Here is a 24,560-nt window from a genome sequence, read left to right on the forward strand (position 1 = left end):
CACCTGGACTAGCCCATTTCTAATAATGTGTGTAAGCACCCCAAGGTGCGCTTACCGGGAAGATTCTAGCCTCCGTCCATCATGGTGTCTATGCTCCAGGACTGCAGAGCTGTCGGGTCTCTCTGGGAGCAGAGCAGAGTCTGACCTCACTTCCTCTTCCGCCCAGCATCCTATTCTGTTTCCTCCTCCCATCTATGTTCTAAGCTATGAGGCCAAGCAGTTGGTTTATTATAATTAACCAATGATCTTCCTCCATCATGTGTGTGTGTGTGTGTGTGTCTTGTGTATTCATACCTGAGGGTTTCTGAAGGATGTGGCAATGACTTACTTATATGCATTAGAACCCACTGCAGCATCCACACCTCTGTACTCCAGGGTATCTCTGGGCTCTGGTGGGCATTCACCAAATGTTCAGTTTCCGACTGATTTCAGACCACCTTGTGGCACCACTTTCCTCCTATTCAGAGTCTGCTTTTTTTTAAAATGTAATCTTTATGGAGTTACAATTTATATAAAATAAAGTCTTTCCTTTAAACTGTCCAGGTTGATGGATCTTGGCAATTATAGTCAATCTTGCTACCATGACTACAGTGCAAAATTCTAAACAAGCATTTTTATGCCTTTCCACCATTCCTCTCCCCCAGTTGATCTGCTTGCCATCTTTAAACATGCACCTTCATTAGAATTTCATGCTTCCAGACTCCTATAATGCAGAGGTATTTATTCATCTTGCTGCTGTATCAATATCATGTTCTTCACTGCAGTCTAGTCTGTAGTAAAGACTTGCCACTTGTAGGCTGTCACCCCAGCTAAAAAGCAATTGTACCTACCTTTGACCAAAAGTAGAGAGTTCGTTGGAATTACTTACAGGAGTATGGTAGGGGATTATTTTTAGGAGTATGGGTGTTTCAAATGGGTCTATATCGCATGCACACACAAAGAAACCATACTTCCTAAATGATAACTTAGAAAAGCTGGACATGAATGCATGACTTGCTGGTCACTGTGGAGGCTGAGAAATGTAGGCTCATTTCCCAGTTTATCTGACTGTCAGAGAGTTTGAGGAATAACAAGGCTTAATCACATCTTCTAGCTCAGGAGGTGGCTGCCTGGCCCCTTTGTGAAGTTAAGATAGCTCGGTTATGTCCTGACAGGTGGTTGGGATATGGAAATGTACCTGTGTTCCTTCCATTGTAGCTATGAGGTCTGTTTTGCTTACACGATTCAGTGTACCTGAATGATGTAGTGATTTGGGTCATCTCGCTACCTAGGCAACAGACCGCTGATTATGGGAAGTCTCAGAGGGACTGTGTGAGTTACCCTTGCTGTATCATATTAATAAAGTCTTTGTTACCTTCTCCCCCGGTTTACATTGGGTATAAAAGCTATGGAAAAATAAACACAGGGTATTTCAGGATCTGAGTAATCCCTGAAACTCCCTCTCAATTCTATCTTTTGTTTCTGCCTTCAGTTCCCACGCCCTACACTGGTGAGAGGTGATTTTATTGAGGCCAGTCCTCAACCCCTCTACTAGTTGGGAGTCTCTTGCAGGCAGCTCAACAGGGTGGAGCATTTCCTCACAGCTGTAATTGTTTGTATAACCCTGGCGGAGGCGTGTGAATCCTGTAAATTTGAGTGGTTTCCTCAGACTTGGGTATTTGGTTACTTCCAGATTCTTAACAAGCCCTCTCCAGGAGGGAATGCTTGACTTTGAGGACCTAGCTCCAATCTGCTTCTAGTAATATGACTGTGCACTTTCTTATGACATCTGCTTCTGTTTATCTGGGTTGAACCTGTAGAACCCAGATTGTTGAGCCACTTCCTAAGAGTCACTGTTTTCCGACAGCCTGTGTCGCTGCATTACTGTCAGCAAAGGACGGTTCCAGGACCTCTTGAGCTGCGCTCACTCTTGACAGTCGGGAGTTCTAGCCTTTCCAGGGGGCGGGTATGGCATCTTGTGGATTTAAGTTTCATATAGTTAGTAGTAGTTATCAGCGTTGAATGTGCCTTTTAAGAGCTTCTCTGCCATTTGTGAGTGTTAATTTAAAATGGAGGATATTTTGTCCCTACTCTCTTTAATAAATTCATTATCTTTTCAGGGAACAAGCGATCAGCCAGATGTACTTCCTGCAAGTGCTTTCTCTAGGCTTGTCACTTGATATTTATTTTCTTGTTTATTCCTTTAAAAGTATCAAAGCTTTAAATATGTCAGACTACTGTTTCCAAGTTTTGTACTAGGAGTTAGGGAGTCGCCACTTTTCGTGCCAGTCTGAGATTGATTTACTAACTGTGGGCTTTGGGGTTAAGAGATACATATGGACTAGGTAGCATCTGTTGCTGCAAAGACTGTTTTTCTACTAAATTACACCTGTAAGTTTATTAAAAGTTTATTGAATGAAATCATACTTTCTTTTTAATCCTTTTATGTGTATGTTTTTTTTAAAATTTATATTTAGATTCTTAATGCCAGCAAGGCATGTCTTGATCACAGTAGTTTTATTAAAATTTGAAACCAGGGTTTACTAATTTTCATATTTCCTGCCTTTTTTTTTTTTTTTGGTCTATCTGTTGTTGTTTTTTTCCTTCAAAATTCTCTTGTCTAGGGGGCTGGAGAGATGGCTCAGTGGTTAAGAGCATTGCCTGCTCTTCCAAAGGTCCTGAGTTCAATTCCCAGCAACCACATGGTGGCTCACAACCATCTGTAAAGAGGTCTGGCGCCCTCTTCTGGCCTTCAGGCATACACACAGACAGAATATTGTATACATAATAAGTAAATAAATATTTAAAAAAAATTCTCTTGTCTATTCAAAACTATTCCCAAGTCATGGTTCTATATGTATAAGGAATATGATTACTACGATTATGAAACGGTTCTTATTGAATCTATAAGATAGTAACTGCAATTAAAAATAATTATCATGATCAAAACATTCAGAGTCAATTACAAGAATAAAATCAGTATTTAATAATATAGTAACAAATTAGCAATAAATAATTTAAAACTTAAAATTTAACATTTCATTTCTAACAGCATCAGTGAAATAACAAATGCAAAATTATTTAAGGTGTTATGAAGTTCTGAGTGAAAACTATAAAAATCTGATGAAAGAATTAAATAAGATCAAAATAAATGGATAAAGACACTCCATTGAATTAAAGTACTAACCCCACTGTGAATTCTATTTGATAATTTTAAATGATGTTGAAAATTTTAAATTTTGCTTGTTTGGTAATCATTCCTTTTTTCTGCTACTTTTAATAGTTGAGTCTCATCATGTGAGTGCGAATTTTCTTGTCTAACTTTTCTTGTTTTGTTTTTCAAGGCAGGGTTTTTCTGTGACGTTCTGGCTGACCTGTAACTTGCTTTGTAGCTCAGGCTGGCCTCAAACTTGGAGATCCTCCTGTCTCTGCCTCCCAAGTGCAGGGATTTAAGGCACTGATTTTTGACAGTTTTTGTAGAATATTTCCAATGTTGGGTTAAATTTGCTGATGAAGACACTAGTAGATAAGTTTTATTCATAATTTCTGATTACAATTTCAAAAAGTAATTCAAAGTCCCCATTGTTTCTTTGTTAGGTTTATTATTTTGTGGTTTATAAGACAAAATTCCTTAAAATCTAAGTTGTCAAATTCACAGACAAAGCATTATTTTATCTTTTTTTTTCAGTATCTGTGCAATCTGAAATTGTACCACATCTTCCTTTTCTGGACTGGTAATCTGATTTTATTTTCTTGAGTAGGCTAGTTGTGGCTCTGTTAGTTCCAGAACAAGAACTGCCCTATGTGATGATATGATTAGTAGGTCAGGGGAGGCTGCTGTGTTGAAAAACACCTATTTCTATGTCTGTGGAAAGAGCAGTTCCATGAAGCAGTTTAGCAATAAAGAAAGTGAAGGTGATAACACGGGTTAGGTTTTGATAAATGCAGTGAGTGAAATAAACAGGGCAATTGGTAGAGAAGGATGCTCTGAGTGGAGGACAAAGGTTGTGACCTATGCACAGAAGCCATCAAAAGGCCCACAAGAGACTGTAAAAAGACACCTAAAATCTGAGGATATCAATTAGCCCATCCCTGATTGATTGACAGAGGGAACAGTTGATAGAGACAACAATTTGTATGAAACTGTGAGACTCGGATGCTTTTAGAGAAGTCAAGTAACATACGGGGCACGATGGAATGTGGACCAAAACAAGACTGAAGAACAAGGCAGAGTGAAGTAATAGTGATTTGTGAACCATTGAGGACACACAGTTCTTAATGGGTGGTGAGATGAGCCAGCAAATATTTCTGAGATGGCATGTTGATTTCTATGCTTGAGGCACAAACCATAGTTTGAGACATTGCGATATTAAATATGTTTACTGCAACAATTAAGCTGTGCACTATAGTGCAAAACCACACAAGAAGCCACCCAGTGAGGTTGTGCTCCACAAATGTTACCTAAGGAGACAGAGAGTAGCCTGCCTTCATTGGTAACACTTGCTTAATTACTGACATGGACCAAGACTATCAGTCTGTAATCCTGTGAAAACTGCAGAGCAAGGAGCTCAGATAGAGTTTTGGAGTGCGAGAACTTATTCTGTTAATAAATAAATAAATACAATTTTAAAAGGCGTCACTCTACTAGTAATAATAAGGGTGCACGTGGGATATGGTAATGCTGGAATGACATGCAGTGAAGGCATTATACAGTGGGGAGTCTGTGTATGATAAGGAGGAAATAGGATGACCAAACTTGTAAGGTAAAGGCCTAAGAAACAAACACACTAAAGTATTTGCACTTAACCGAAAGTAAAGTCTTAGATTATTCAACTAGCCTGCAAAAATGTTTAGATGTCAAAGGACATTTGTCTGAACAATGAGTTGAGATTAACAAAAGAAAAAGTAAGTTCTTTGTTGAAACCCATCCACAGTTTACTTCTTACCAAATAAACCCAAACTCTTAGTGCTATTGAAGAACTGCATAATCTCCACCCAGGAACCCAGGCTGAATTTATTTGTTCTCATTTCTCTGGGAATACGGCTCTCCAAGACTGATTTCCATCTGGATGTTTGGCTTCTTTTATCTGAAGAATAAACTACACCCCACTTTTTTTTTTTTAATACAGGAAGCATTTCTAGATGTTTCCTAAGACTGTTTTCTCTTTTGACTGTGACTCATAGTTTGGGCAACTTTTTTTTTTGCCAGTTCTTATTTGTGATTCTGTTGTATCTGTGCTGTTTTTGTCTTACCAGGATTATAAACTTCAGAGGGGTAATTATAGCTTCCTGCAAAATGCTTGATTATGCAGAGAATGCTCTATAGTTGAGTAAACACATTGATTAATTGATACGAATGTCAGTAACATTGAAATTTCTACCTGTGCATAAGCTAATGTAATAACAAGTTCATAAATCTGGTGAATGTTTTTGTTGGGATTTCTAAAATACTGTTCACATTATTTAATATGCATACATAAAATTCTCTACCTTAAAGTGTTATTATAGTACTCTGAATATTTTAGACCTTTATATGTCTGTTTTAAATTTCTAAAACTAACATATTTCCTGTCTTGGGGTAGAAATTAGTGTTCTAGGAATCAGTTATGAAACTGTCCTAGGACAGTACACTAAGGAAGTCATGAATGTCACAAAGCAGATACAACCAAACTCAGTGAGTTTAGAGTATAAACAGCTATGCATTCTTGGGTTTGGGCAGATTAACAAAGTGCAGTAGAGTAAGGTTTATAATCAATACAGTCTTATTTTTCCACTAGTTGAGACAGGAAAATTGAAGATGAAGGCATTGGATTTCAGGTGAGGGCTGTTTTTTCTGGTCTTCAGCCAAAATCCCTCTACTGTCTCAGATGGCAGAGGGGACTGAACAGCTGCTGAAGGCCTCTTTTAACGAGATCCTAATTACCTTCTGCAACCTCATCTTCTAATACTATTACATTTGGGACTTATTTCCAACATATAAAATTTGAAAAACATAAACATTCAGATCACAATAAAATTCTAGCAGAAAATCCTAAAATTATAAGTTTTATGATATCTTTAATACAGAGTGTATGATGATCAATGATTTTTTTCTTTGGGGGATATGAAATGACACAATTAAATGAGGCAGCTTGCTTTAATCATCCAAGAGAATTTCTCTCAGAAAACAATATCTAAAAGCAAATTAAATAATCCAAGTAGGGAAAGTGGAGTTTCTTGGGTGCTGCTAGTTCTGTCCTGCTGTGCACCAGGAGGAAGTTGTCTTTTCTTGTCTGACTGGGCCATCATCACGTGTCAGTACAGCTGACATTTCATGAGTATTTCATAGTTTCAGTCCTTATGCCAATGAGAGCTCATTTGTCTGGGAAACAAGAATCAAAGAAGAATCACCCTAAGACTGTTACACTGCAGTGATGGAAGAGTCACTGACCCCTGGGCCCTCCATGAGCCCAGAGTGGTGGGCATTGAGTATACTTGGATGCAGAAGAAAGTATCTAATACGACCTATATTCAATGGTATTAATATCCCTAAACAGGAGTGAGGGTTAGCAGCTTAATTCTGACTTACTTGACGTCATGATGCACAGTGTTCCTTCAGACTAGAGCTGGCTGCCCTTCCAGGGCATTAAATAATTGCTCTTGACGGTAAGGCAATTCTGGCCTCTAAATATGGCTCCTTCACTACAGGAACTCTGGTCATTAGTGGCAGTGGAGAATCTAACACAGGTAACAGGTCCATTTTCCTGGCTAAGCACGGTCCTCAATTTAGATGCTGAGATGTTGGGGGCACAGAAGTGCTTGTACTCACAGAGAAGCACTAAGAGAACCAGGAATGTTAACCATGCAGAGGTGTTTCCTGAATGGAGGAGATAAAATCAAATGCCTGCATTCCATCCAGAATGCTGAGAGTAGAGGCTCTTAACAACCTGGCAACTTTTTGCCATTTGAAGGGGCAGACCTCACCCTAATTCCCCAGAATTATTCCAGAGTCTTCCCTCCATTCTTAAGGAAAATGTCAAGTATTTTATGGCCTGCTGACCTCTATGCTGTTGGTCAGAGACCACACTAGATTTTAGGCCTTTTAGCTATAGAACCCACCTTCATTGTCACATGTACTTTGTAAATCGTCTGTGCATAGTCACACCTTAGGTGTTATTGTGCACCTGTAACTGGACTGATTGGACTGAATGTTGCCTGTAAACCTTTCCCCAAATTGTACTGTGTTTTAAATATGTTGACAGCAAACCACCTGACATTAGACTCCCCAAAGTCTGACTCAGGTTGATGAAGTCAGTGTGCACTGGATTTTCATTATCTCTTCGTGGGTTTTGCTTCCCTGTATGATACCTGCAGGGACCACTCACTGAAGATGATTCCTGAGTATTCCAAGGATTTCTTTTCACATGCCTATATTGCAACAGCTATGTACATATTTCCCACAGGCTACTGCAAAGATGCAGCTGACAGCGGTGGTTCTGTGGATTTGCTACTGATTCTGACCATTGCACCTAGAAGAACGAGTTGGTTTGGAGAGATTCTAGATGCAACATCTCCAGCAGGTTTTATTTTATGCACATCTCTATGTAGACATCTTATCTAGCTGGTATTGTTGGATTTGTTCACATAGCACTCATAGACAAAAGCACAAATTGCTCATGCCTGACTGAAGGTTTTCTGTAGCACACGCAAAATTTCCTTTAAGTTACATTTCAAACTTATTGGTCCCACCAATATTGGATTGCAATTGAGCTTTTATATTAAAGATCATTTTATACAGTGAAATTGCCAACAAGTACAGACATGTATTAGACAATGGAAAGAATACTTAGTTATAGTATGCGGAAAGGGAAGGCAGAACTTAGGTGTCTCAAAATTAGTTTATATTCCATGCATTGGATTACTGAAGTTGATTGCCATTCTTCACATGTGCACTCATCAAATGAAACACCTGATGTTGACTTGACAGCACAAATACACTTTAGTTAGCTGGGGAATTAATGTAGAATCTGCAAGTGATGAGTCTGAATGCTATATAAAGGTACCAGACTTGACTTTTTTTTCCACAATACTCTAAACTCTGAGTGTATGAGAAATGTTCATTTCTGGAACTACTCACTGTAGGAATAGATAAAGCAAAATGAGATCACTGTCTTTCCCAAGTTTTATTTCCTTGCACCACTTTTTCCAGATAACTAGATTTGTACTTAGGAATGAATCTTGTCCTTTCCTGGGTTCTCAAAGCTTTCTGCACCTTATCTCTGTGCAGATTTCTTATTTATTCAATCTATTTTGAGATGGAAAAGGAATTTCCATCCCAGCCCTGTCCTTATGCCTTCTGTCTTCATGGAATGTAGTCACCTGAAGACACAAACTACCTGTATTAATAATGAAATACCTAGGTCATTGAAACAATCAGCTCTCTGAACCCTTCTTTTGAAATAGTGTCAGTGTTTGAATGCTTGGCAGAGAAATGAGGAGACATGGCCACTATAAGTTTCTGGTTGCTCATTTTTCTGTTCTCTCTCACCCAATAGCTAAAGTTGCTTCTGTTTCTGGCTCTCAGGAAAAGAGGGAATAGGAGAGATGAAAGCTTTGAGTAACTTGAATTTTGTCCCCTGGAGTACAGCTCTCTGGGGGACCAGTCTCCTGCAGCTGAGAGCTTTGACAGGAATCCACAGAGTCAACAAGGCTAAACTTTTCTATCAGAGGGGGTTAGGAAAAAAGGAACTCACAAGCTCTCTTGGTGGTTTCCTTCTTTATTCTTATTCTTCTTTATTCTCTCCCCTATCTCATGTTATTTTATGGCTTTTATACCCCCAAAGACTCTTCCAGGCAGCACAAGAGTCAAAAGAGTTGCATTCCATTTTTCAAGTGAATGATGATAGGTAAAAACATGTTTTTCATCTCCCTCATGTGATTAAACATTTTATGTATTATAGCTGAAATAAAAATTATCCCAAGAACCCATGTACATTCATACCCAAGCAACTTGTTATAGATTAACCATGTGGCAAGCAAGGAGCTTTTGTCAGGTCTTTTACCAGCAGGCTGCATTTGCAGTTACAAAGAAAGGGCCAATTACTTTATTACTTATCATGAAAGGTAATATTATAAGTAATCTTAAAGGAATCACAAACCTAAACCTTTATATAAAAAATCAGTTAGCTCTACTTTAAATCTTTAGGGTACATATCCATTCATTAATAGTTTTTTATATCAGGAGATTGAGGACATAAATGGTATAAGGAATTAATCATCACCTTTGGTCATCAACCAAACCTAGCAAAGAGAGCACATCAGCCAGTGATAACTGGGCTGCTTTGTTCTTGTTCCCTGACATTAAATGTTGAAATTGGAGCGGCGGGGCTGCGTCCCCAACACCCCAGCCGCTTGCTAGCTTATGCCCGAAATAACAACACACAAACTGTATTCATTTAAGAACTGCTTGGCCCATGAACTCTAGCCCTTACAGGCTAATTCTCGCACCTGGACTAGCCCATTTCTAATAATGTGTGTAAGCACCCCAAGGTGCGCTTACCGGGAAGATTCTAGCCTATGTCCATCTTCATCGCGTGTGCCTCAGAGAGCAGAGCTATCACGCGTCTACCCGGGAGAGCTGAGCATAGCGTCTCTGCTCCAGAGAGCAGATCTGTCGAGTCTCTCCGGAAGCAGAGCAGAGTCTGACCTCACTTCCTCTTCCGCCCAGCATCCTATTCTGTTTTCTCCTCCCATCTATGTTCTAAGCTGAGGCCAAGCAGTTGGTTTATTATAACTTAACCAATGAAATCAACAGATTGATATATGACACTCCCACATCACTGAGTTCCACATTCAACTATGTGCCTTTCTTAAATTTTAGATTGCCCTCTTGGTTATTTAACGAAAACATCTTAGTCTAACTTTGTTATTTTCAAAGTTTTGTTTCAACTGTGATGCACTCTTAGACCTGTGAACATATCTCCCAACATTAAGTTTAAAAGAATTTAAACTAACTGGGCTATTGGGACTCAATTATTAGTCTTTAACTTGAGCTATAATCCATACAGTTCCTTAGATGAGACCCACAGACCCTGGGTATGAAACATATCTTTGCATTTATTTTTACTCATCAAATCACTGTAAAAGCTATCATTATCATTTATCAAATTATATGGTACAGTTTAGGGGTTGTTTTAAGGAAGCCACTTGTTTGCTTCCCAGCTGCCCGGCAGCTCAGACCCACAATAATCACACAGGAACTATATTATTTAAGTCACTGCTTGGCCCATTAGCTCTAACTTCTTATTGGCTAACTCTTACATATTAATTTAACCCATTTCTATTAATCTGTGTATCGCCACGTGGTTGTGGCTTACCGGCTAAAGTTCTGGCATCTGTCTCAGGCGGGGGCTACATGGTTTCTCCCTCCTTTGCCTCCTTTCTCCCAGCATTCAGTTTAGTTTTCCCTGCATGCTAAGTTCTACTTTGCTATAGGCCCAAAGCAGTCCTTTATTAACCAATGGTATTCAGAACATACAGAATGCCCAGTAGAACAGGATGTTTTCAAGAGATAAACACACTATATTACAGGCAGTCGAAATCTCCCCATGTCCACTCACAGCATGCTAGGTACCAGAGAAAGAGAGCCGCAGCAAACATTTAAAGACACAGAAGAAGCAAAAGACATTCTGGGTCCATAATCCCATGGCCTTGCCTAAATGAGATCAGCCCATCAGAGGGTTCCCTTCTAGTGGGTGACGCCTGGAACTTCAGTTGCAGCTCACTGCTCCTCTGGCATGGCCCACACACTGGAGTTGCTTTCTGTGATAACATTCCTACTCTACTCACTTCCAGCTGGAGCTTTGTAAATTTCTAAGATGTTTCCTTACTGAGAACTTTCATGCACTGTTATGATTATGAGAATAGTACTTCTGTCAGCTGTCTGTCATGACTTCCAAAACTTTAATCTCATCTCTTGGCTCCTGGATGATTTTCTCTGTAAGGTCCACTCAGTCTCAAGAGGGGAAATTAGGTATCTTTATGTATGTATTAGTTTAACTACTGATGGAAGGCAGACCAGATTGCATGATTTCTTTTTCTCTGTAGATAATACCATCATTATTTATGCCTCATTGTAAGTTTAAATATGTTTCTTTTGAGACAGGATCTCATTCTTTAGTCTTTAGGTCTCCACCATCATTTTCTGCCTGTTAGTGCAGGGATTACAGGCATGCATCCTACCCCTGTCTAAATATAATTATTTAAATATAAATACTCATTGTTGACTCTCTCAGCAAAGATTTTTGTCCCCACTAATTCTGGTTTTTTTTTGGAAATTATTATCTTATGAAATCATATAAGTTAGTTTTCAAATCACCAAAATATCTGAGTGATTACCAAATGTAAATGAAAATCGAACATCGAGGTCTCATCACCCACTTGCCAAACAAGCTAGTTTACAGGACACATGGGATACCTAGTAGTTTTTTCTGGCAAGAATGAAATACCATATGCCACATGAAGGGGTGAGAAGAAACCTAAGACTAAGGCCATACCGGTTTTAATTTGAACAATATGATGTATTATCTTCTCTGGTATTTAAGCAGGGCTGTTCTTTGTAATTCATACCACTCTCAAGATTCAGTCTTTTGAAATTCAAAACATAATTGCTGAGAGTTAATACTTTTAAATAAAATTGAGTTCTTTTTCTAATGGGTGGTGATAAAATAAAATAATCGGATACGTTTGGACAAGCATTACAAAAATTGTCTCAGACAAGCTAAGCCAGGGCAGATGTTGAAACAAACTAGTTATGAATTACTGCATGTTACAGCAAGATACCTGTGGAAGTATTTTAAAGGATTACAACATTTATGAAAAGAAGATGATGTTCTAGGTCACTAAGGTTATTCTTCATGATAATGAGTAGGGTTTGAAATAATGACTTTGATGTTTTTCTGAGCTAACACACAACACAAATTCTCACACAACTACTCACAGAACAGTTACGTATGTTTCATCCTTTTTGATGTTTATATTTATACTTGCCTGCTTATTCAGGAACCTATATGTAGCTCTCCGAATCTGGATATTGAGTAACAGCCACAATGTCAAAAAAAATTTGTACTGGACATATTATATAGGCAGGGAATATTTTTCCTGAGACTGTTGTATGGGGAAATAAACTGAACTCAACTACACCGAAACAAAAGGTAGTAAGGTTTACGATGATGAGTCAGTAGGAAGGTAGGGAAGGTCCTTAGCGTGCTATATGATTAGGCCATCTGTGTGTTCATCATTGCTGGGAAATCAGCTGTTGATCTTAATGATCTTGATGACCATAGTTCAAAGGTATTGTCTCTGATGTGTGTATAAGAAAGTCATCATGTCTCTTGCCAACCCTAAGGTGGCTCCCTTAACTAAGAATTGTGCTTCCCTGCTCCCCTATCCAACCTTCCTTTATCCCAATCTTCCTGTTTCCCCAAGTTCCCCCCTTCCTCCACTTCTCACTTTTCTCTCCCTATCTCCCCTTACCCCAATCCCACCCCAGTCCAAAGATCCCAATTTTCTCCCCGGCAATTTTGGACTGAGGGGGGAGGACCTTGGACTTTCCACAGGGCAGGGAACCCTGACTGCTCTNNNGGAGGGAAATGGGAGGCTGGGAGGAGGCAGAAACTTTTTTTTTTCCTTTTCTCAATAAAATAAAAAAAAAGAAAGTCATCATTGTAAAACTGGATACTGGGAGAGGATTTATGAAAGAATTTATGTTGGCTTCTTTTCTAGGGGAAAATTAAAGATTTTGTTAAATTCAGAAAGGAGAAACTAACCTTAGTTTAGCCAGATGACAGGAATCTTGTCAACAGATGTCACAGGCAACATCTTAGAGTTAAGATTCTGGTTCAAGGCAAATCTGGCAAAGTCTTATATGGGTCTTTTTCTTTTAACTCTGGACAATTTCACATATGTATGCATGTCTACTGGCCACTCTTACCCCACTCGCCCCCACCTCCCGTTCACCCCTATCTTCCTTTCCTTCTCCTAGCAAATCTTTCTCACATTTTTTTACCTATTTGTTAACCTGCGAGGTTAACCAGGGGCTTCTGTGTTACCGTGGGGTTGGAGCTGTCTGTTAGAACTCAGGGGCTCAGCAGTGGGTACATAACTAAAGAGAATGACTGCTGACTTCTCAGAGCCCATCAATAGCCAACAGTGCAGATGGCAAAGGTAGGGCCCTGTGAATCTTTCCTCCTTCCTTGACTCATTGTTGATAGGGCTGTTTTTGCGTGGCACTAACGCAGGTGAGAACAGTTGTTAGGAGTTAATGATTGCAAGGCTTGTATTGAGTCTAGAGAATAGCATTTCAATGCCCTTCACTCTACTGCCTGGCTCTGACATATCTTTTAATCCAGATAAGCTATAAATCTTTGTGTTGCTTTTTGATCCTGATGTAGTAAACTTGGTGTACTTTTGACTTGCATTTCTCAGATGTAGGCTGTTGATTTTTTTTTTTTTCATTTCATCTATTGGCCACATGTACTTCATCTTTTGAAAAGAATTTGCTTTTGCACAGTTATAAACTGGGTTATTCATTTATGGTTTTACAGTTTTGTAATTTTTGGTTATTCCAAATATTAATCCCCATTTCAAAGTATAATTGGCTAAGATTTTCTCTCATTCTTTAGGATCCTCACTCTGTTTATTGTTTCTTTTGTTGTAAAGAAACTTATTTTTTTGAAATTCTTTTAATTATTTCCTAAGCTCTTTGAGTTTTTCATAGAACGTCTTGGCTCTGTTTACATCTTTAAGAGTCTTAAAGGATTTGTTCATGTATTTTTTGAGTTTCACATATGACATTAAGATCTTTGATCTTTTTTGTATTGATTTTTGTACACAGTAAGAAATATAGATCCTTCTGAATGAATTGGGAGCATGGGGAACCTGGGAGAGGATAGGAGGGGAGGGGAGAGAAAGGAGGGTGGAGAAAAATATATAGCTCAATGAAAATAATTAAAAATGTACTAAAATCATAAAAATAAAAATAATAAGGGAAAAATTAATAACTTCAAAAATAAATATAGATCTATTTTCATTTCTACATTCAAATCTATTCTATATTTCTACATGTGGAAATTCAGTTTTCTCGGGACTAATTTAATTTTTAATGAGTATTTTTATGTATGTGCATGTGATATGTATGTGTATGTATACAAATGTTTATATTTCTATAGGTACACTTGTCTGTATGTGTGCGTAGGCCAAAGATCGATACTGAATTCTTTCTTGATTCCTCTTTTTATTTACTGAGACAGGATCTCTCATCTGAACCCAGAACTTGCCCATATGTAGCTAGACAGCTTGCTCTGGGGAATCATGTGTCTACACTTTCAGACTACTAAAATTACAGGCAAGCTACCATGGACTGCAGCCAGGATGCCAAGCCCATGTAGCATCTGCCTGGGTTATAGGAATGCAAGTTCTCACTCTTTGAGCTTGCACTGAAAGTACTTTCTACAGTGAGCTATCATCCTAGCCACTTCCCAGCATATCTGTTGAAAAAAAATTGTCAGATATTCAATGTATGTTTTGTACACCTTTGTCAAAAATTAGTGTCTGTAGGAATTTCCTTTTTGGATCCTGCATTCTTTTCTTCTGTGTCTACTTTTGGTCTTATACCATGCTAATTTTCTACTACTGTTTTATACTATAACTAGTCAATAAGTATTGCCATATGTCCAATCTTGATATTTTACTTAAAATTGTTTTGGGTAGTTTTGGTGTTTCCTATGTTTGCAAAGAGTGTCATTGGGATTTTAATGACTTTTTAAAAAGTTCTTTAATTTTCTTGTAGTATAGCTATTTTAGGAACATTAATTATGCCAATCCATGAGCATAGGAAGTCTTCACTTCTTCTAATATTTTCTTTCCTCAGAAATCTGAAGTTTTCACTAAAGAAATTATTCAGTTACTTAAGTTAGAGCAAAGTAGAATAGTAGCTTTACTATGAACTTGATCCCAAGAAAAACAAAAAATAATTTCTTCAAAACCCAACAGACTCTTGCTCTTTTTAATATTTTTAACTAGCAAATGCTTTTGCACTATCTGATTTAACATTCTATGGATTTATAAATTGTATTGCTTGCTTATACTTTGTAAGTTTCAGTGTAGCTTTTTTTTTTTTTATAGAAAAGTCTTGCTTTTCTAAATGGTGTACTGATTCTTTTTATCCAGCTGTTACATTTGTTTCTCTTCTGTTTTGATTCTAATCTTCTCTTAGCAAATCAAATCTTGTCTTTTGCTGTACTTTAGTGTGTTTTAAATACTTTATTACTAAAAATATATCCTTTGGATACTGGGCTGGTTAGGTTTTGCCAACTTGACACAAACTACAATCATCTGGGAAGAGGGAACCTCAGTTAATGGATAGCCTCCAACAGATTCATCTCTCATGTCTGTTGGACACTTGGCTTGATTAATGCTTGATGTAGGAAGGCATGGTTGCTGTGGGTCGTACAACCTTTGGGCAAAAGGTCCTGGGTATATAAATAGTAAGCTGAGTAAGCGACAGAAAGCAAGCTAGTAGGCAACATTCCTCTGTGGTTTTGCTTCAGTTATTTCCTGCCATGGATTCCCTAGATGATGGACGTGTAGGACAAAATAAATTTTTGGTTCCAAGTGTTTTTTTTTTTTTTTTTTTTTTTTTTTTTTTTTTTTGGTCAGTGTTTTATCACAAAAAACAAAATACAACAAATAGCATCTTTTATTTTTAAAATAACGCTTAAATATTTTTCTTGAAATGATTGTGATCAATTAGAATAAAAAATCATTATTATTTAGGCAAAATGTTAACTTGTTTAGTAATCTTGATCATTTATAGGACATCGCTCCACGTTAACTTATTTAGTAATCTTGATCATTTATAGGACATCGCTCCTATAGGTATTAGATGTTTGTAAAAAACATAGTTGAGTACAGATTTTTTCAAATGGAATACGTCAGGCAAGGAACATGTTGCTTGTTTTCATACAGAACTGAAAATATTGCCTGACATTTTATATAAGCTTGTGGAATTTGTTTTGTATGGATGTTATCTATGAGATGTGGAAAGCTCTTTGACCTGGTGTAGATCTCTAGTGCACACCATTAATGTCCTTGCTGTGATAATGACAAGTCAGGACTGATGTAATGGTACTGGTAGGAACTATATGAACCCGTGAGTTCTCCAATTACCAGCACTGAACCGTTTTAGACTCGGAGGTGAGCAGCAGGGTCTGTCATTTTTCCTACAATTCACACGGAAATCGCATTTTTTAATTATAACCTTTTCATATTTTTGTCTTCAAAATTCTTAATTAGAATTTATTCAGGAAATGTCACTTTTCAGACATGTTGGAACTTTTTAAAAGGTAGATTGAAGGCTCAGAGCTGACACATCAAATGTATCCCTGCTTCGAAATGCCTGCTGAGAGAAATGTTTCACTTCAGTTAAATGTCTGGGAAGAAAAACAGAAAGCACCAGGGAGTAAGCTGAATGCATGAAAGTCAGTCCCACAGGAGGCAAAATTGAGTAAATGTTAGTCAATAGTAACTGTTAGGAGAGAATGGGCTTGTGTCAAATAATCCCACAAGTTTATTTGAGGAACCGTGTTTCTTTTTTTAACCAAACAACCTTATTCATCTTCCTTAGAAGCAAAATGTCCATTCGTATTACCCAAAGTGGTTTGGTTAGATGCAAAATCCAGCCTTTTGTTCTTGTTGTTTAGCATTTGAATCAATCTGGATTTGTATTTAAGTCTAGTGCTCTTTGTCTCTTAATCTTGGCAAATATGTTGCTGTATAATACAGTCATGCATCAGATTATTTTTTTCCACTTGAATTACCTGTTTGTGTAATTTCTTCCATTTTTGAATATCATGAGGCTTGATACACATTCCTTCATTTTCCCTGGAGACTATAAAATAGATCCTTAATTTACTGGGCTCTATGAAAAGTTCATTCACTGCACTACCAGAGAATTTGTTTATAAAACAACTTATGCCATTAAAATCTCCCCTCCTTTTAAAGGTTTTGTGAGGGCCTAATATCATCAGCCCAGTCTGGCCTCAAACTCCTTAGGTGTCTAAGGGTGACCTTGCCTTAAAATCCACCTGTTTTTCTCCCAAGTGCTAGAATTAGAGCATGCACTATCACAGCTAGTTTCAAATACTTGTGGGGACTGAATTATTGGGGGTTTCATGTAGTTGTGCAAACACTCCCACCAACTAAGCTTCATCCTGAGACCACGTCTTTTGTCCAAGCTTCATCCTGAGACCACGTCTTTTGTCCTTTTCTGTGCTTTAATTTAAATCTACATACATTTACAAATGGACAACATTGTTACTATTATGCAATGCACTGTTCATTCACCTTCACTTGTAATTTACTCTTTCTGGCACTTTTCATATCTTACTGTATTTCTGTGTTGTAATCTAGAATCAGTTGTCTTCAGGAAGAACACCTGTTAGTCCTTGGTAACATATGTCTTCTGATGAAGAGTTCTCATATGTTTTACTTTAATATTAGTTTTGCTGTTTAGAGAATTTTAAGCTGCAAATACTTTAAGGACATGATTGCTATCCTTCCCTCATTATTTAAACTGAAAGGGTCTGAAGCAGCTCCCTCACCTCTCTCTTTTTCTCCTTGCTCTTCTCTTAAATAAGAATTACTTGAGCTACAATGCACAAGTGACTGTGCTATCTCATGGAGTGCTAGCTACTACAATCACCTGTCTTCCCTTCAGTTTTCAAAATAAAACTGCCTCTTTTTTTTTGAAAGGAGTAGCTTCTCCTTTTATCTCTGAATGATGTTATTTTCTTTGGATGATGTTATTTTTTCCCTTATTTTTAGTTTTTGGGTTTTTTTCTCTAATATTTAGTTTCATGTTATTTCATGTTGATCAAATGCAATGAAATTTTAGCTTTTTGTCCTTCATTAGTTTTAGTAAAAATAGCCCATTTGTTTCTGATACTAATTTTTTGAGACTATAATATAGTCCCACTTGTCTCTTTGCTTCTCTGCCTCCAAATTCTCCCTTTTACCCTTCCCTGCTCTCCTTAAAATTCACATCTTATTTTTTTTCACTAATTGATATTACTGTTCATTTTCCCCTGTTCATACTATAGTTTCCCTCTGATATTGGTCTATGATCCGTGTGTCTAATTTATTTACAAATCTAACTTTTTCTGTTACAATATTTTCATTACTGGAAGTCACTTCATTTTCCCTGCTCCCATTCCCGCAATAAGATTCATTATGTTGTCACAGATTATCTTGAAAACCTAAAACACATTCTGTAGGAATTCATGTCAGAACCCTCCACTCTTTGAAAGTCTTATAAGTCCATTTCCAGTGTCTTTTCTTCCCTTCTTGTCTCTAATTTGTGTTCATCCCATTTGTTCTCCTGATAGCCCTCGTTATGTTTCTCCCTCCTGCGAGGATATGATTCCTTTGTAATACAGAGCACAGAACTGATCTCCTTGCTGTGTTCATATTTTAGCTCATGACTGTGGGGAAATTAAATTCATTTCATCTCTATTTCTGAAATACAGTTTTAAAAGTTCTCTGCCAAGATTTTTAGAAGTTTACGATAAGCTTTTCTCTTTTCGGGGAGTCCCTGATTTCAATATTTAATCCTTTAACACTGAGCTAGAAGAAAGGTTAGCTCAGATTTTAGGACTCTTTTGCTCCCTAATTTCATGACTTCTGGCTCTGTGCAACATCAAATGCCTGGAGGGGAGATGCAGCTAATTGGTCCTGCCTCTGTCAGGGCCATCTCAGCATTTTGCTCCTTGCCTGCTTTGGGTGTCACTGATAGATTAACATTTTGTTCTATTACTGTGTTTCAAATTGTTTAAAATTAACTTTTTATTCTTGGTGGGTGGTTGGAGTTTCTGTGAAATGCAAAGTTAAATTATGAAGCAAAAAGTGCTTTTTAAAATTTCATGTAAGGCTGGGCGGTGGTGGTGCACTTCTTTAATCCCAGCACTCGGGAGGCAGAGGCCAGCCTGTTCTACAGAGTGAGTTCCAGGACAGCCTCCAAAGCTACAGAGAAACCCTGTCTCAAAAAAAAAACAAAATAAATGAATAAAAAATAAAGTTTCATGTAATATTTCCCATGTAAAGAAAAAAAAAAGCCTTGCTTTCCTGAGAGTTTTCACACTAAGGGGAAGCTGTTGCCTGACTTAAGTGGAGGCAATTGGGTTTAGGGATGTTGGTCATTTTGTTCTTGTTGCTGATTTGGTGTTGTGCATAGCTTATGAAGCACTTTTCATTCTTTCAGAAGACCTTGTAAAGGCTGGTCTGGAGAGGTTCCTTGTCGTTTGGGAAGCCTTGCAGGGAACTCTACTTCCTCGTGTATTTCAGCTGTGCTGCACAAATGTGAGCTATGAACACTGACAAAGGGAAAGCAAGTTCAGTCACATTTCCTATACATTGGTTTCCATTTGAATTACAGACTTTTAAAAGTTTTAAAGAGTACTTTACATTGGGAAGTTAATTTCTAGCATCCTTAGAGTTCTGTTCTTCAATCAAGGACTATAGTTTAATTCAGTGACTTACACCAGCGAGTCTCAAAGACTGTTTGGCCCCTTTGGCAGTGCTTGGAAACGTGTGTGATCATCCCCCAGGCAAAGTTCTCAGAAGTTTTTGTAAGTGAGCGGGCAGATGCCGAGTGGCACCCCGCAGTGCGCAGGGTACCTGACTAAAATGGAGTAGTGGTTGTGCATACTAAAACAGTGTCAGGATCCAGAATGTCTAAATTAGGCATGAACTTAATTTGAACAAAGACAAAAAAAAATGAATTCTAACATTAATTGATACTTAAATCAGAAAGTGTTATGAATTTTAAATATTTACCAGGCATAATTCATAATTATTCAAAGAAGAATAGATATAGGTATATGAGAAAAAATTAACATCACACATTCTCATTTTAAATAAATGGATATCAGTATTTTTATAAAAAATGTCAATAAAAAGGGCAAAACACCCCCTCAGGGCTTAGAGAGCTATGCAAAAGAAGAACCAGAAAGAGAGTATGAGCTAGAGGTGGTAGTAGACACAACAGGATTGATGCACATATAAATTCACAGAGGCCGTGTAGTATACACATGGCCTGCAGAGGTGAAAGCCAGGCTGTGTCTCAGTGTTGAGAGGAGGAAATGGGCCGATCACCCATTCCCAATCAAAGATCCATCTACCATTGAAGCTGCCTTGCAAAGGGAAACTTAATTTTCTTCAGTGGAGTCTCACTGGGTGTAGAAACCATGTGTAAGGGTAGGCCTCGTGCCCAGCAGTAGATAGCCAACACACAATAGACTCAATCATAGTTTTGTAAACCATTTTGGTTTGTTTGGATTGTTTGTTACAATCTACTTTATTTCCTAAGTGTGATCACTGGAGTGTGAAATATCTGTTACGGGACCAAATATTATTTTATATTTCAATTTTTGCATTTCCTTATCATTAGATACCTTTAATAGTACTTAATTTTGCAAAAACAGTGATCTAGTTATGTATTTCTTCAGTCAACTTTCAATGTAACTATCTAATTGACATGTTAACCATGTCTTCCCTGTATCTATGAGTGCCAAGCAAGCTTAATCACATGGAGTTAAATTCTTAACAACTTTCTTAGAAGATTGAGCATGTTAATATGACTAGATGCTTTCCTTGGCTTGCTAGGAAACCTAGGATTTTTTTTTATTTTAATGAAAATATTTCAATGTTTGCTATGACTACCAAACTATCCTCAAAATTTATTTGCTTGGTCATTACTTGGAACTGATATCACACAGTTTAGTTTTGTATATTTTTTGTGTGTTAAAGGATAGAGTACTTCTAACAATGAGAGATGCCCTTGAATTACACCATTATACAAACTCTCTATCAGACAAAATAATCTGTCAGTCAAAATACTCTATCAGACAAAAAAGAAAACGTTCTGGTCCTGGGTATGGTGGGGGAGAAAAGGGAGAGCATAATCAGAGGGAGGAACTCCTGGGAGAGCCCGGAGTGGACACAAACAGACTGAGTAGCCAACATGAGGAGAGCAGGGAGGCAGAGGGAAGAGGCAGATCAAGAGGACAGGATGGTAAAGGATAGAAGAAAGGCCAGATAATGAGAAATGGCTGGATTTCATGGGGAAGGAGAGCTGGGGAAAGTGCAACCAACCCCTGGGTTGGAGAAGTATATGGTGGGGGAATAAGTCAGCCATACCTTGTCACAGGGAGGGACTAAAGGACCTGGGAGAACCTGGCAGACAGGTACACTTTGATATGTTAATGAGCACCTCAGTCAGCCACTTGTCCCAGGTTTGAGACCAACCAATAAAATACTGAGAAGTTTATACAAAACCTGTTGGAAATTAAAAAAAATAAAATAATTTGAAACAAACTTTATTGAGTGCATAAAAAATGATAAACAAGATATTTGTTTGCTCTTGTGCCTTGATGGGTAAGTGTATGGGATGAACAGTGTGCAGAGAAAGAGGATGAGGATAAGTCGGAAAAGAAAAGAGACAAAATATCATCCCGAATAATTACAGGTATGTTTTCTTTGACAGCTGGCAATTGTTTTCTTCAGCTCTCCAAAGAAGAAAAAGAAATAGGAGAACATTTTTTCTTTGTTTGTTTGTTTGATAGGTAGCTCTGACTGACCTGGAACTTGTTCTGTAGACAGGGGTGCTGTGAAGTCACAAAAAGGCTGGACCTGAAGGAATGTGCCTCCGCCATGTCCGGCTAACATTGTAAAGAGACTTATGAAGGTGAACTTCTAATTTCAGTTCGATTTTCATTGAACACCAAATACTTGGCTTACATTTGAAGTTTGAATGCACAGATGCTTAAGAACATTCCTTTCCAAAAACTTTTGTCAATCACACATCAATCAAGAGACAGACAAACACTGAGAAATGAGAGGAGCAAATTGCATCCTTACAGTAATGGCTTTCATGTGGTGAATGGGGCTAGAATGTCTGCACAGAAAACCTTCTTTTAGGTCTTCTTTCTGCTCCATTTTTTTAAACCACACTTTCTCCTTCCCTATTCCTCTCTCCTTTCCCTGTTCTTTCCTGTAAGTCTCCTTCTTGCTCAGGGTGAAGTTTCTGTACTCAGATAATCCTCTCCACCAACGCAGCAATCCAAATCAGACCATATCAAACCAAATTTGAAAAAGCCCAGGTTTAATGGGAAAATTCTCCCAGATGACTTTCTGGCCCCACCAGAGAGGAGACTGGAAAGAGAGACTGAAAAATCAGGTGTTTTCTGGGGGGCAGTTTAAATATCCTGCTGGAGTGGTCTTGAGTATCTCTGGGGAAGGAGTCATCATTTGGTTGGCTTTCTGAGATGAGGCAGGGTTTGGAGAAAGTTGGTGGAGATTCCATCAGAACACAAGGATCATTGAGCACCTGTACCTGAGGACAGAGGAAGTAGAAGCAGCAAGGAGGATTCAGAGGGCCATCAGTATGCTGGAAAGGACTTCCAGGAGTCATCTTCAGTGGGAGGGGTCAATTTATTGAAGCAACAGGGGCTAGCTTATATAGTTCGAGTCAGGGGTGAAGGGATGGCAAAGCAATAAAGGAGGAAATACACGTAATTTGCATTTGAGGACCTAGTTGAGGATAGACGAATGTTAATGACATATCAGTTCAAATACCAAAGTGTGAGGGAAGAAAGGGAAAGGTATTGATTTACACAGCTGTTGCAGGGAGCTGTTTGCAGAGACATCCTGTAAACAAGGTCAGGCACTTGAGCTTAGAGTAGGCAGAGAAAGGGAGTCCTGATGAGAAAGGGAATTCTCCATTTTGCACGAAGCTCAGAGAGTTCTATGGACATGGTAAACTGCAACCCTAAATGCAGGGTTCTCCAACACTCTCCTTTCTTCTTTTCCTCATAATGTCACTCTGTTAAAACAGCAAAATCTGAGCAAAGAACTGTATTTCAGATCTTTCAAAAAAGAATGTGTCTGCAAACAAGACCTATTCTAGATTCTGCCCCATCTCCAGAACATGGCTTTAAATTTTAAAAGGAAATATAGGACCTATGGGACTATTCTATGATTTTAGAGGTTTAACTGGTTTTGACTTAGAAACAATATCACAAATCTCAAGGATAACACTAGAGTATTATATACCAACCCAATATACATATATTTGGAATATACATACATACATACATACATACATACATACATAATACATATGGGAAGGAGACATTTGTCAGGGTACTAAACTGTTCCCAAAGTCAGATGGATAAATAAAATACCTTCATACTTAAAGCATGTAATATTCTGATACTCATGAAAGATACTGTGTTTGACATAATAAAACAGAGATAACATATGCTTAGCTCCACCAGGTAACTCCCTTTCATTCATCTTGAGATGTAAATGTTTAGAAAATTTCAAATATGTAATATTAAGGTTTGTCTCCAAGCTGTAAATTAGGTCTCATGAACTTGACCAATAGCCCTTCTCCCTCTATCCAGTCAGCCTTTGGCAAGCACTATTCTGATCTATGCTGTTATAAATTTGATATTTATTTTTAGGTCTCATAAGTGAGCAAAATCATGTAGTATTTATCTTTCTGTGTCTGTCATATGTCACTTAGAGTATAGCCTCCAGGCCTCATGTTGTAATAAATGCTGGAATTTCAATTTTTAAGACTGAATATTTCATTTGTATTTATAGGTCTTTTCTTATCCATTAATCTGTTGAGTATATATTTCTGTCAGATAAGGTGATTTCATATCCTTTGGGCAGTGCTTTGGCTGGAACACACGGTGATTTGAACATTAGACTTTTAAACTGTGTTGGGAGGTATAAGATGATGAGAACTTTTGAAGTTGAACTAAATATATTTGTATTTATGATATGATAATAAGCTTATGGGGGCTAGGGAGGAGAACATGGTGCATTGAGAATGCCTTTCCCTTAGGCTCAGGTTTAAATACTTGATCCCCATCTGGTAGAACTGTTTGGAAAAGATTAGTTATGGCTTTGTTGGGGGAGGTGTGTCATTGGTGACGCTTGGAAATTTCAAAAGACCATTTACGCCATCCCCAATGTGCTCTCTCTCTCTCTGTGCGTCCTTTATGTGGATTGAGATGCCATGCCTTTCATGCCTTTGCTCTACCATCATGGACTCAAATCCTCCCAAAAGAAATCTCAATTAAATTATTTCTTTTATAAGTTGCCTTGGTGATGATGTTTTATCACAGCAATAGAAAAGTAACTAAGTCAATCTTAAATAGAAAGAGTGTGGGTATTTTTGGTGTGTGTGTGTGTGTGTGTGTGTGTGTGTGTATGCTTGTTTGTCCTGAAAATTTCTTCTTGGTTATGTGGACTGAGATCTATTTACCTAGTATCACTTTCTACTTCACTTTGGAATATGGATTCTAATTAAATATATATTAATTTAATAAATTAAATTAAATAAATCAGTTCTAGACTGATTTATGCAACATAGCAGACAATGCAGAGTCACTCAGGGAAACAGATAAGTCAGCAAAATGACAAGTAGGCAATCATACTAATGATATTCTTCATCACTTAATTGTGATCAGTTTTCT

General features: G+C 37.8%; 1 protein-coding gene and 1 long non-coding RNA gene across 3 annotated transcripts in view; one reads left to right on the forward strand and one right to left on the reverse strand.

Annotated features, from left to right (window-relative positions):
- Cnbd1 (cyclic nucleotide binding domain containing 1) overlaps positions 1-24,560 on the forward strand; it is a 249,918-nt gene that overhangs the window by 53,759 nt on the left and 171,599 nt on the right. The gene's annotated exons all lie outside the window — the stretch shown is intronic.
- Positions 6,250-24,560, reverse strand: part of LOC126514590 (uncharacterized) — a 36,136-nt gene continuing 17,825 nt past the window's right edge. The window contains exon 3 of the long non-coding RNA XR_007595625.1: positions 6,250-6,340. This is a non-coding gene — a long non-coding RNA (uncharacterized lncRNA). The remainder of the gene's footprint in view (positions 6,341-24,560) is intronic.

This window comes from Alexandromys fortis, unplaced genomic scaffold (assembly GCF_014885135.2).
Source record: "Alexandromys fortis isolate MF-2015 unplaced genomic scaffold, M_Fortis_MF-2015_v1.1 scaffold_18, whole genome shotgun sequence".
Lineage (NCBI taxonomy): Eukaryota > Metazoa > Chordata > Mammalia > Rodentia > Cricetidae > Alexandromys > Alexandromys fortis.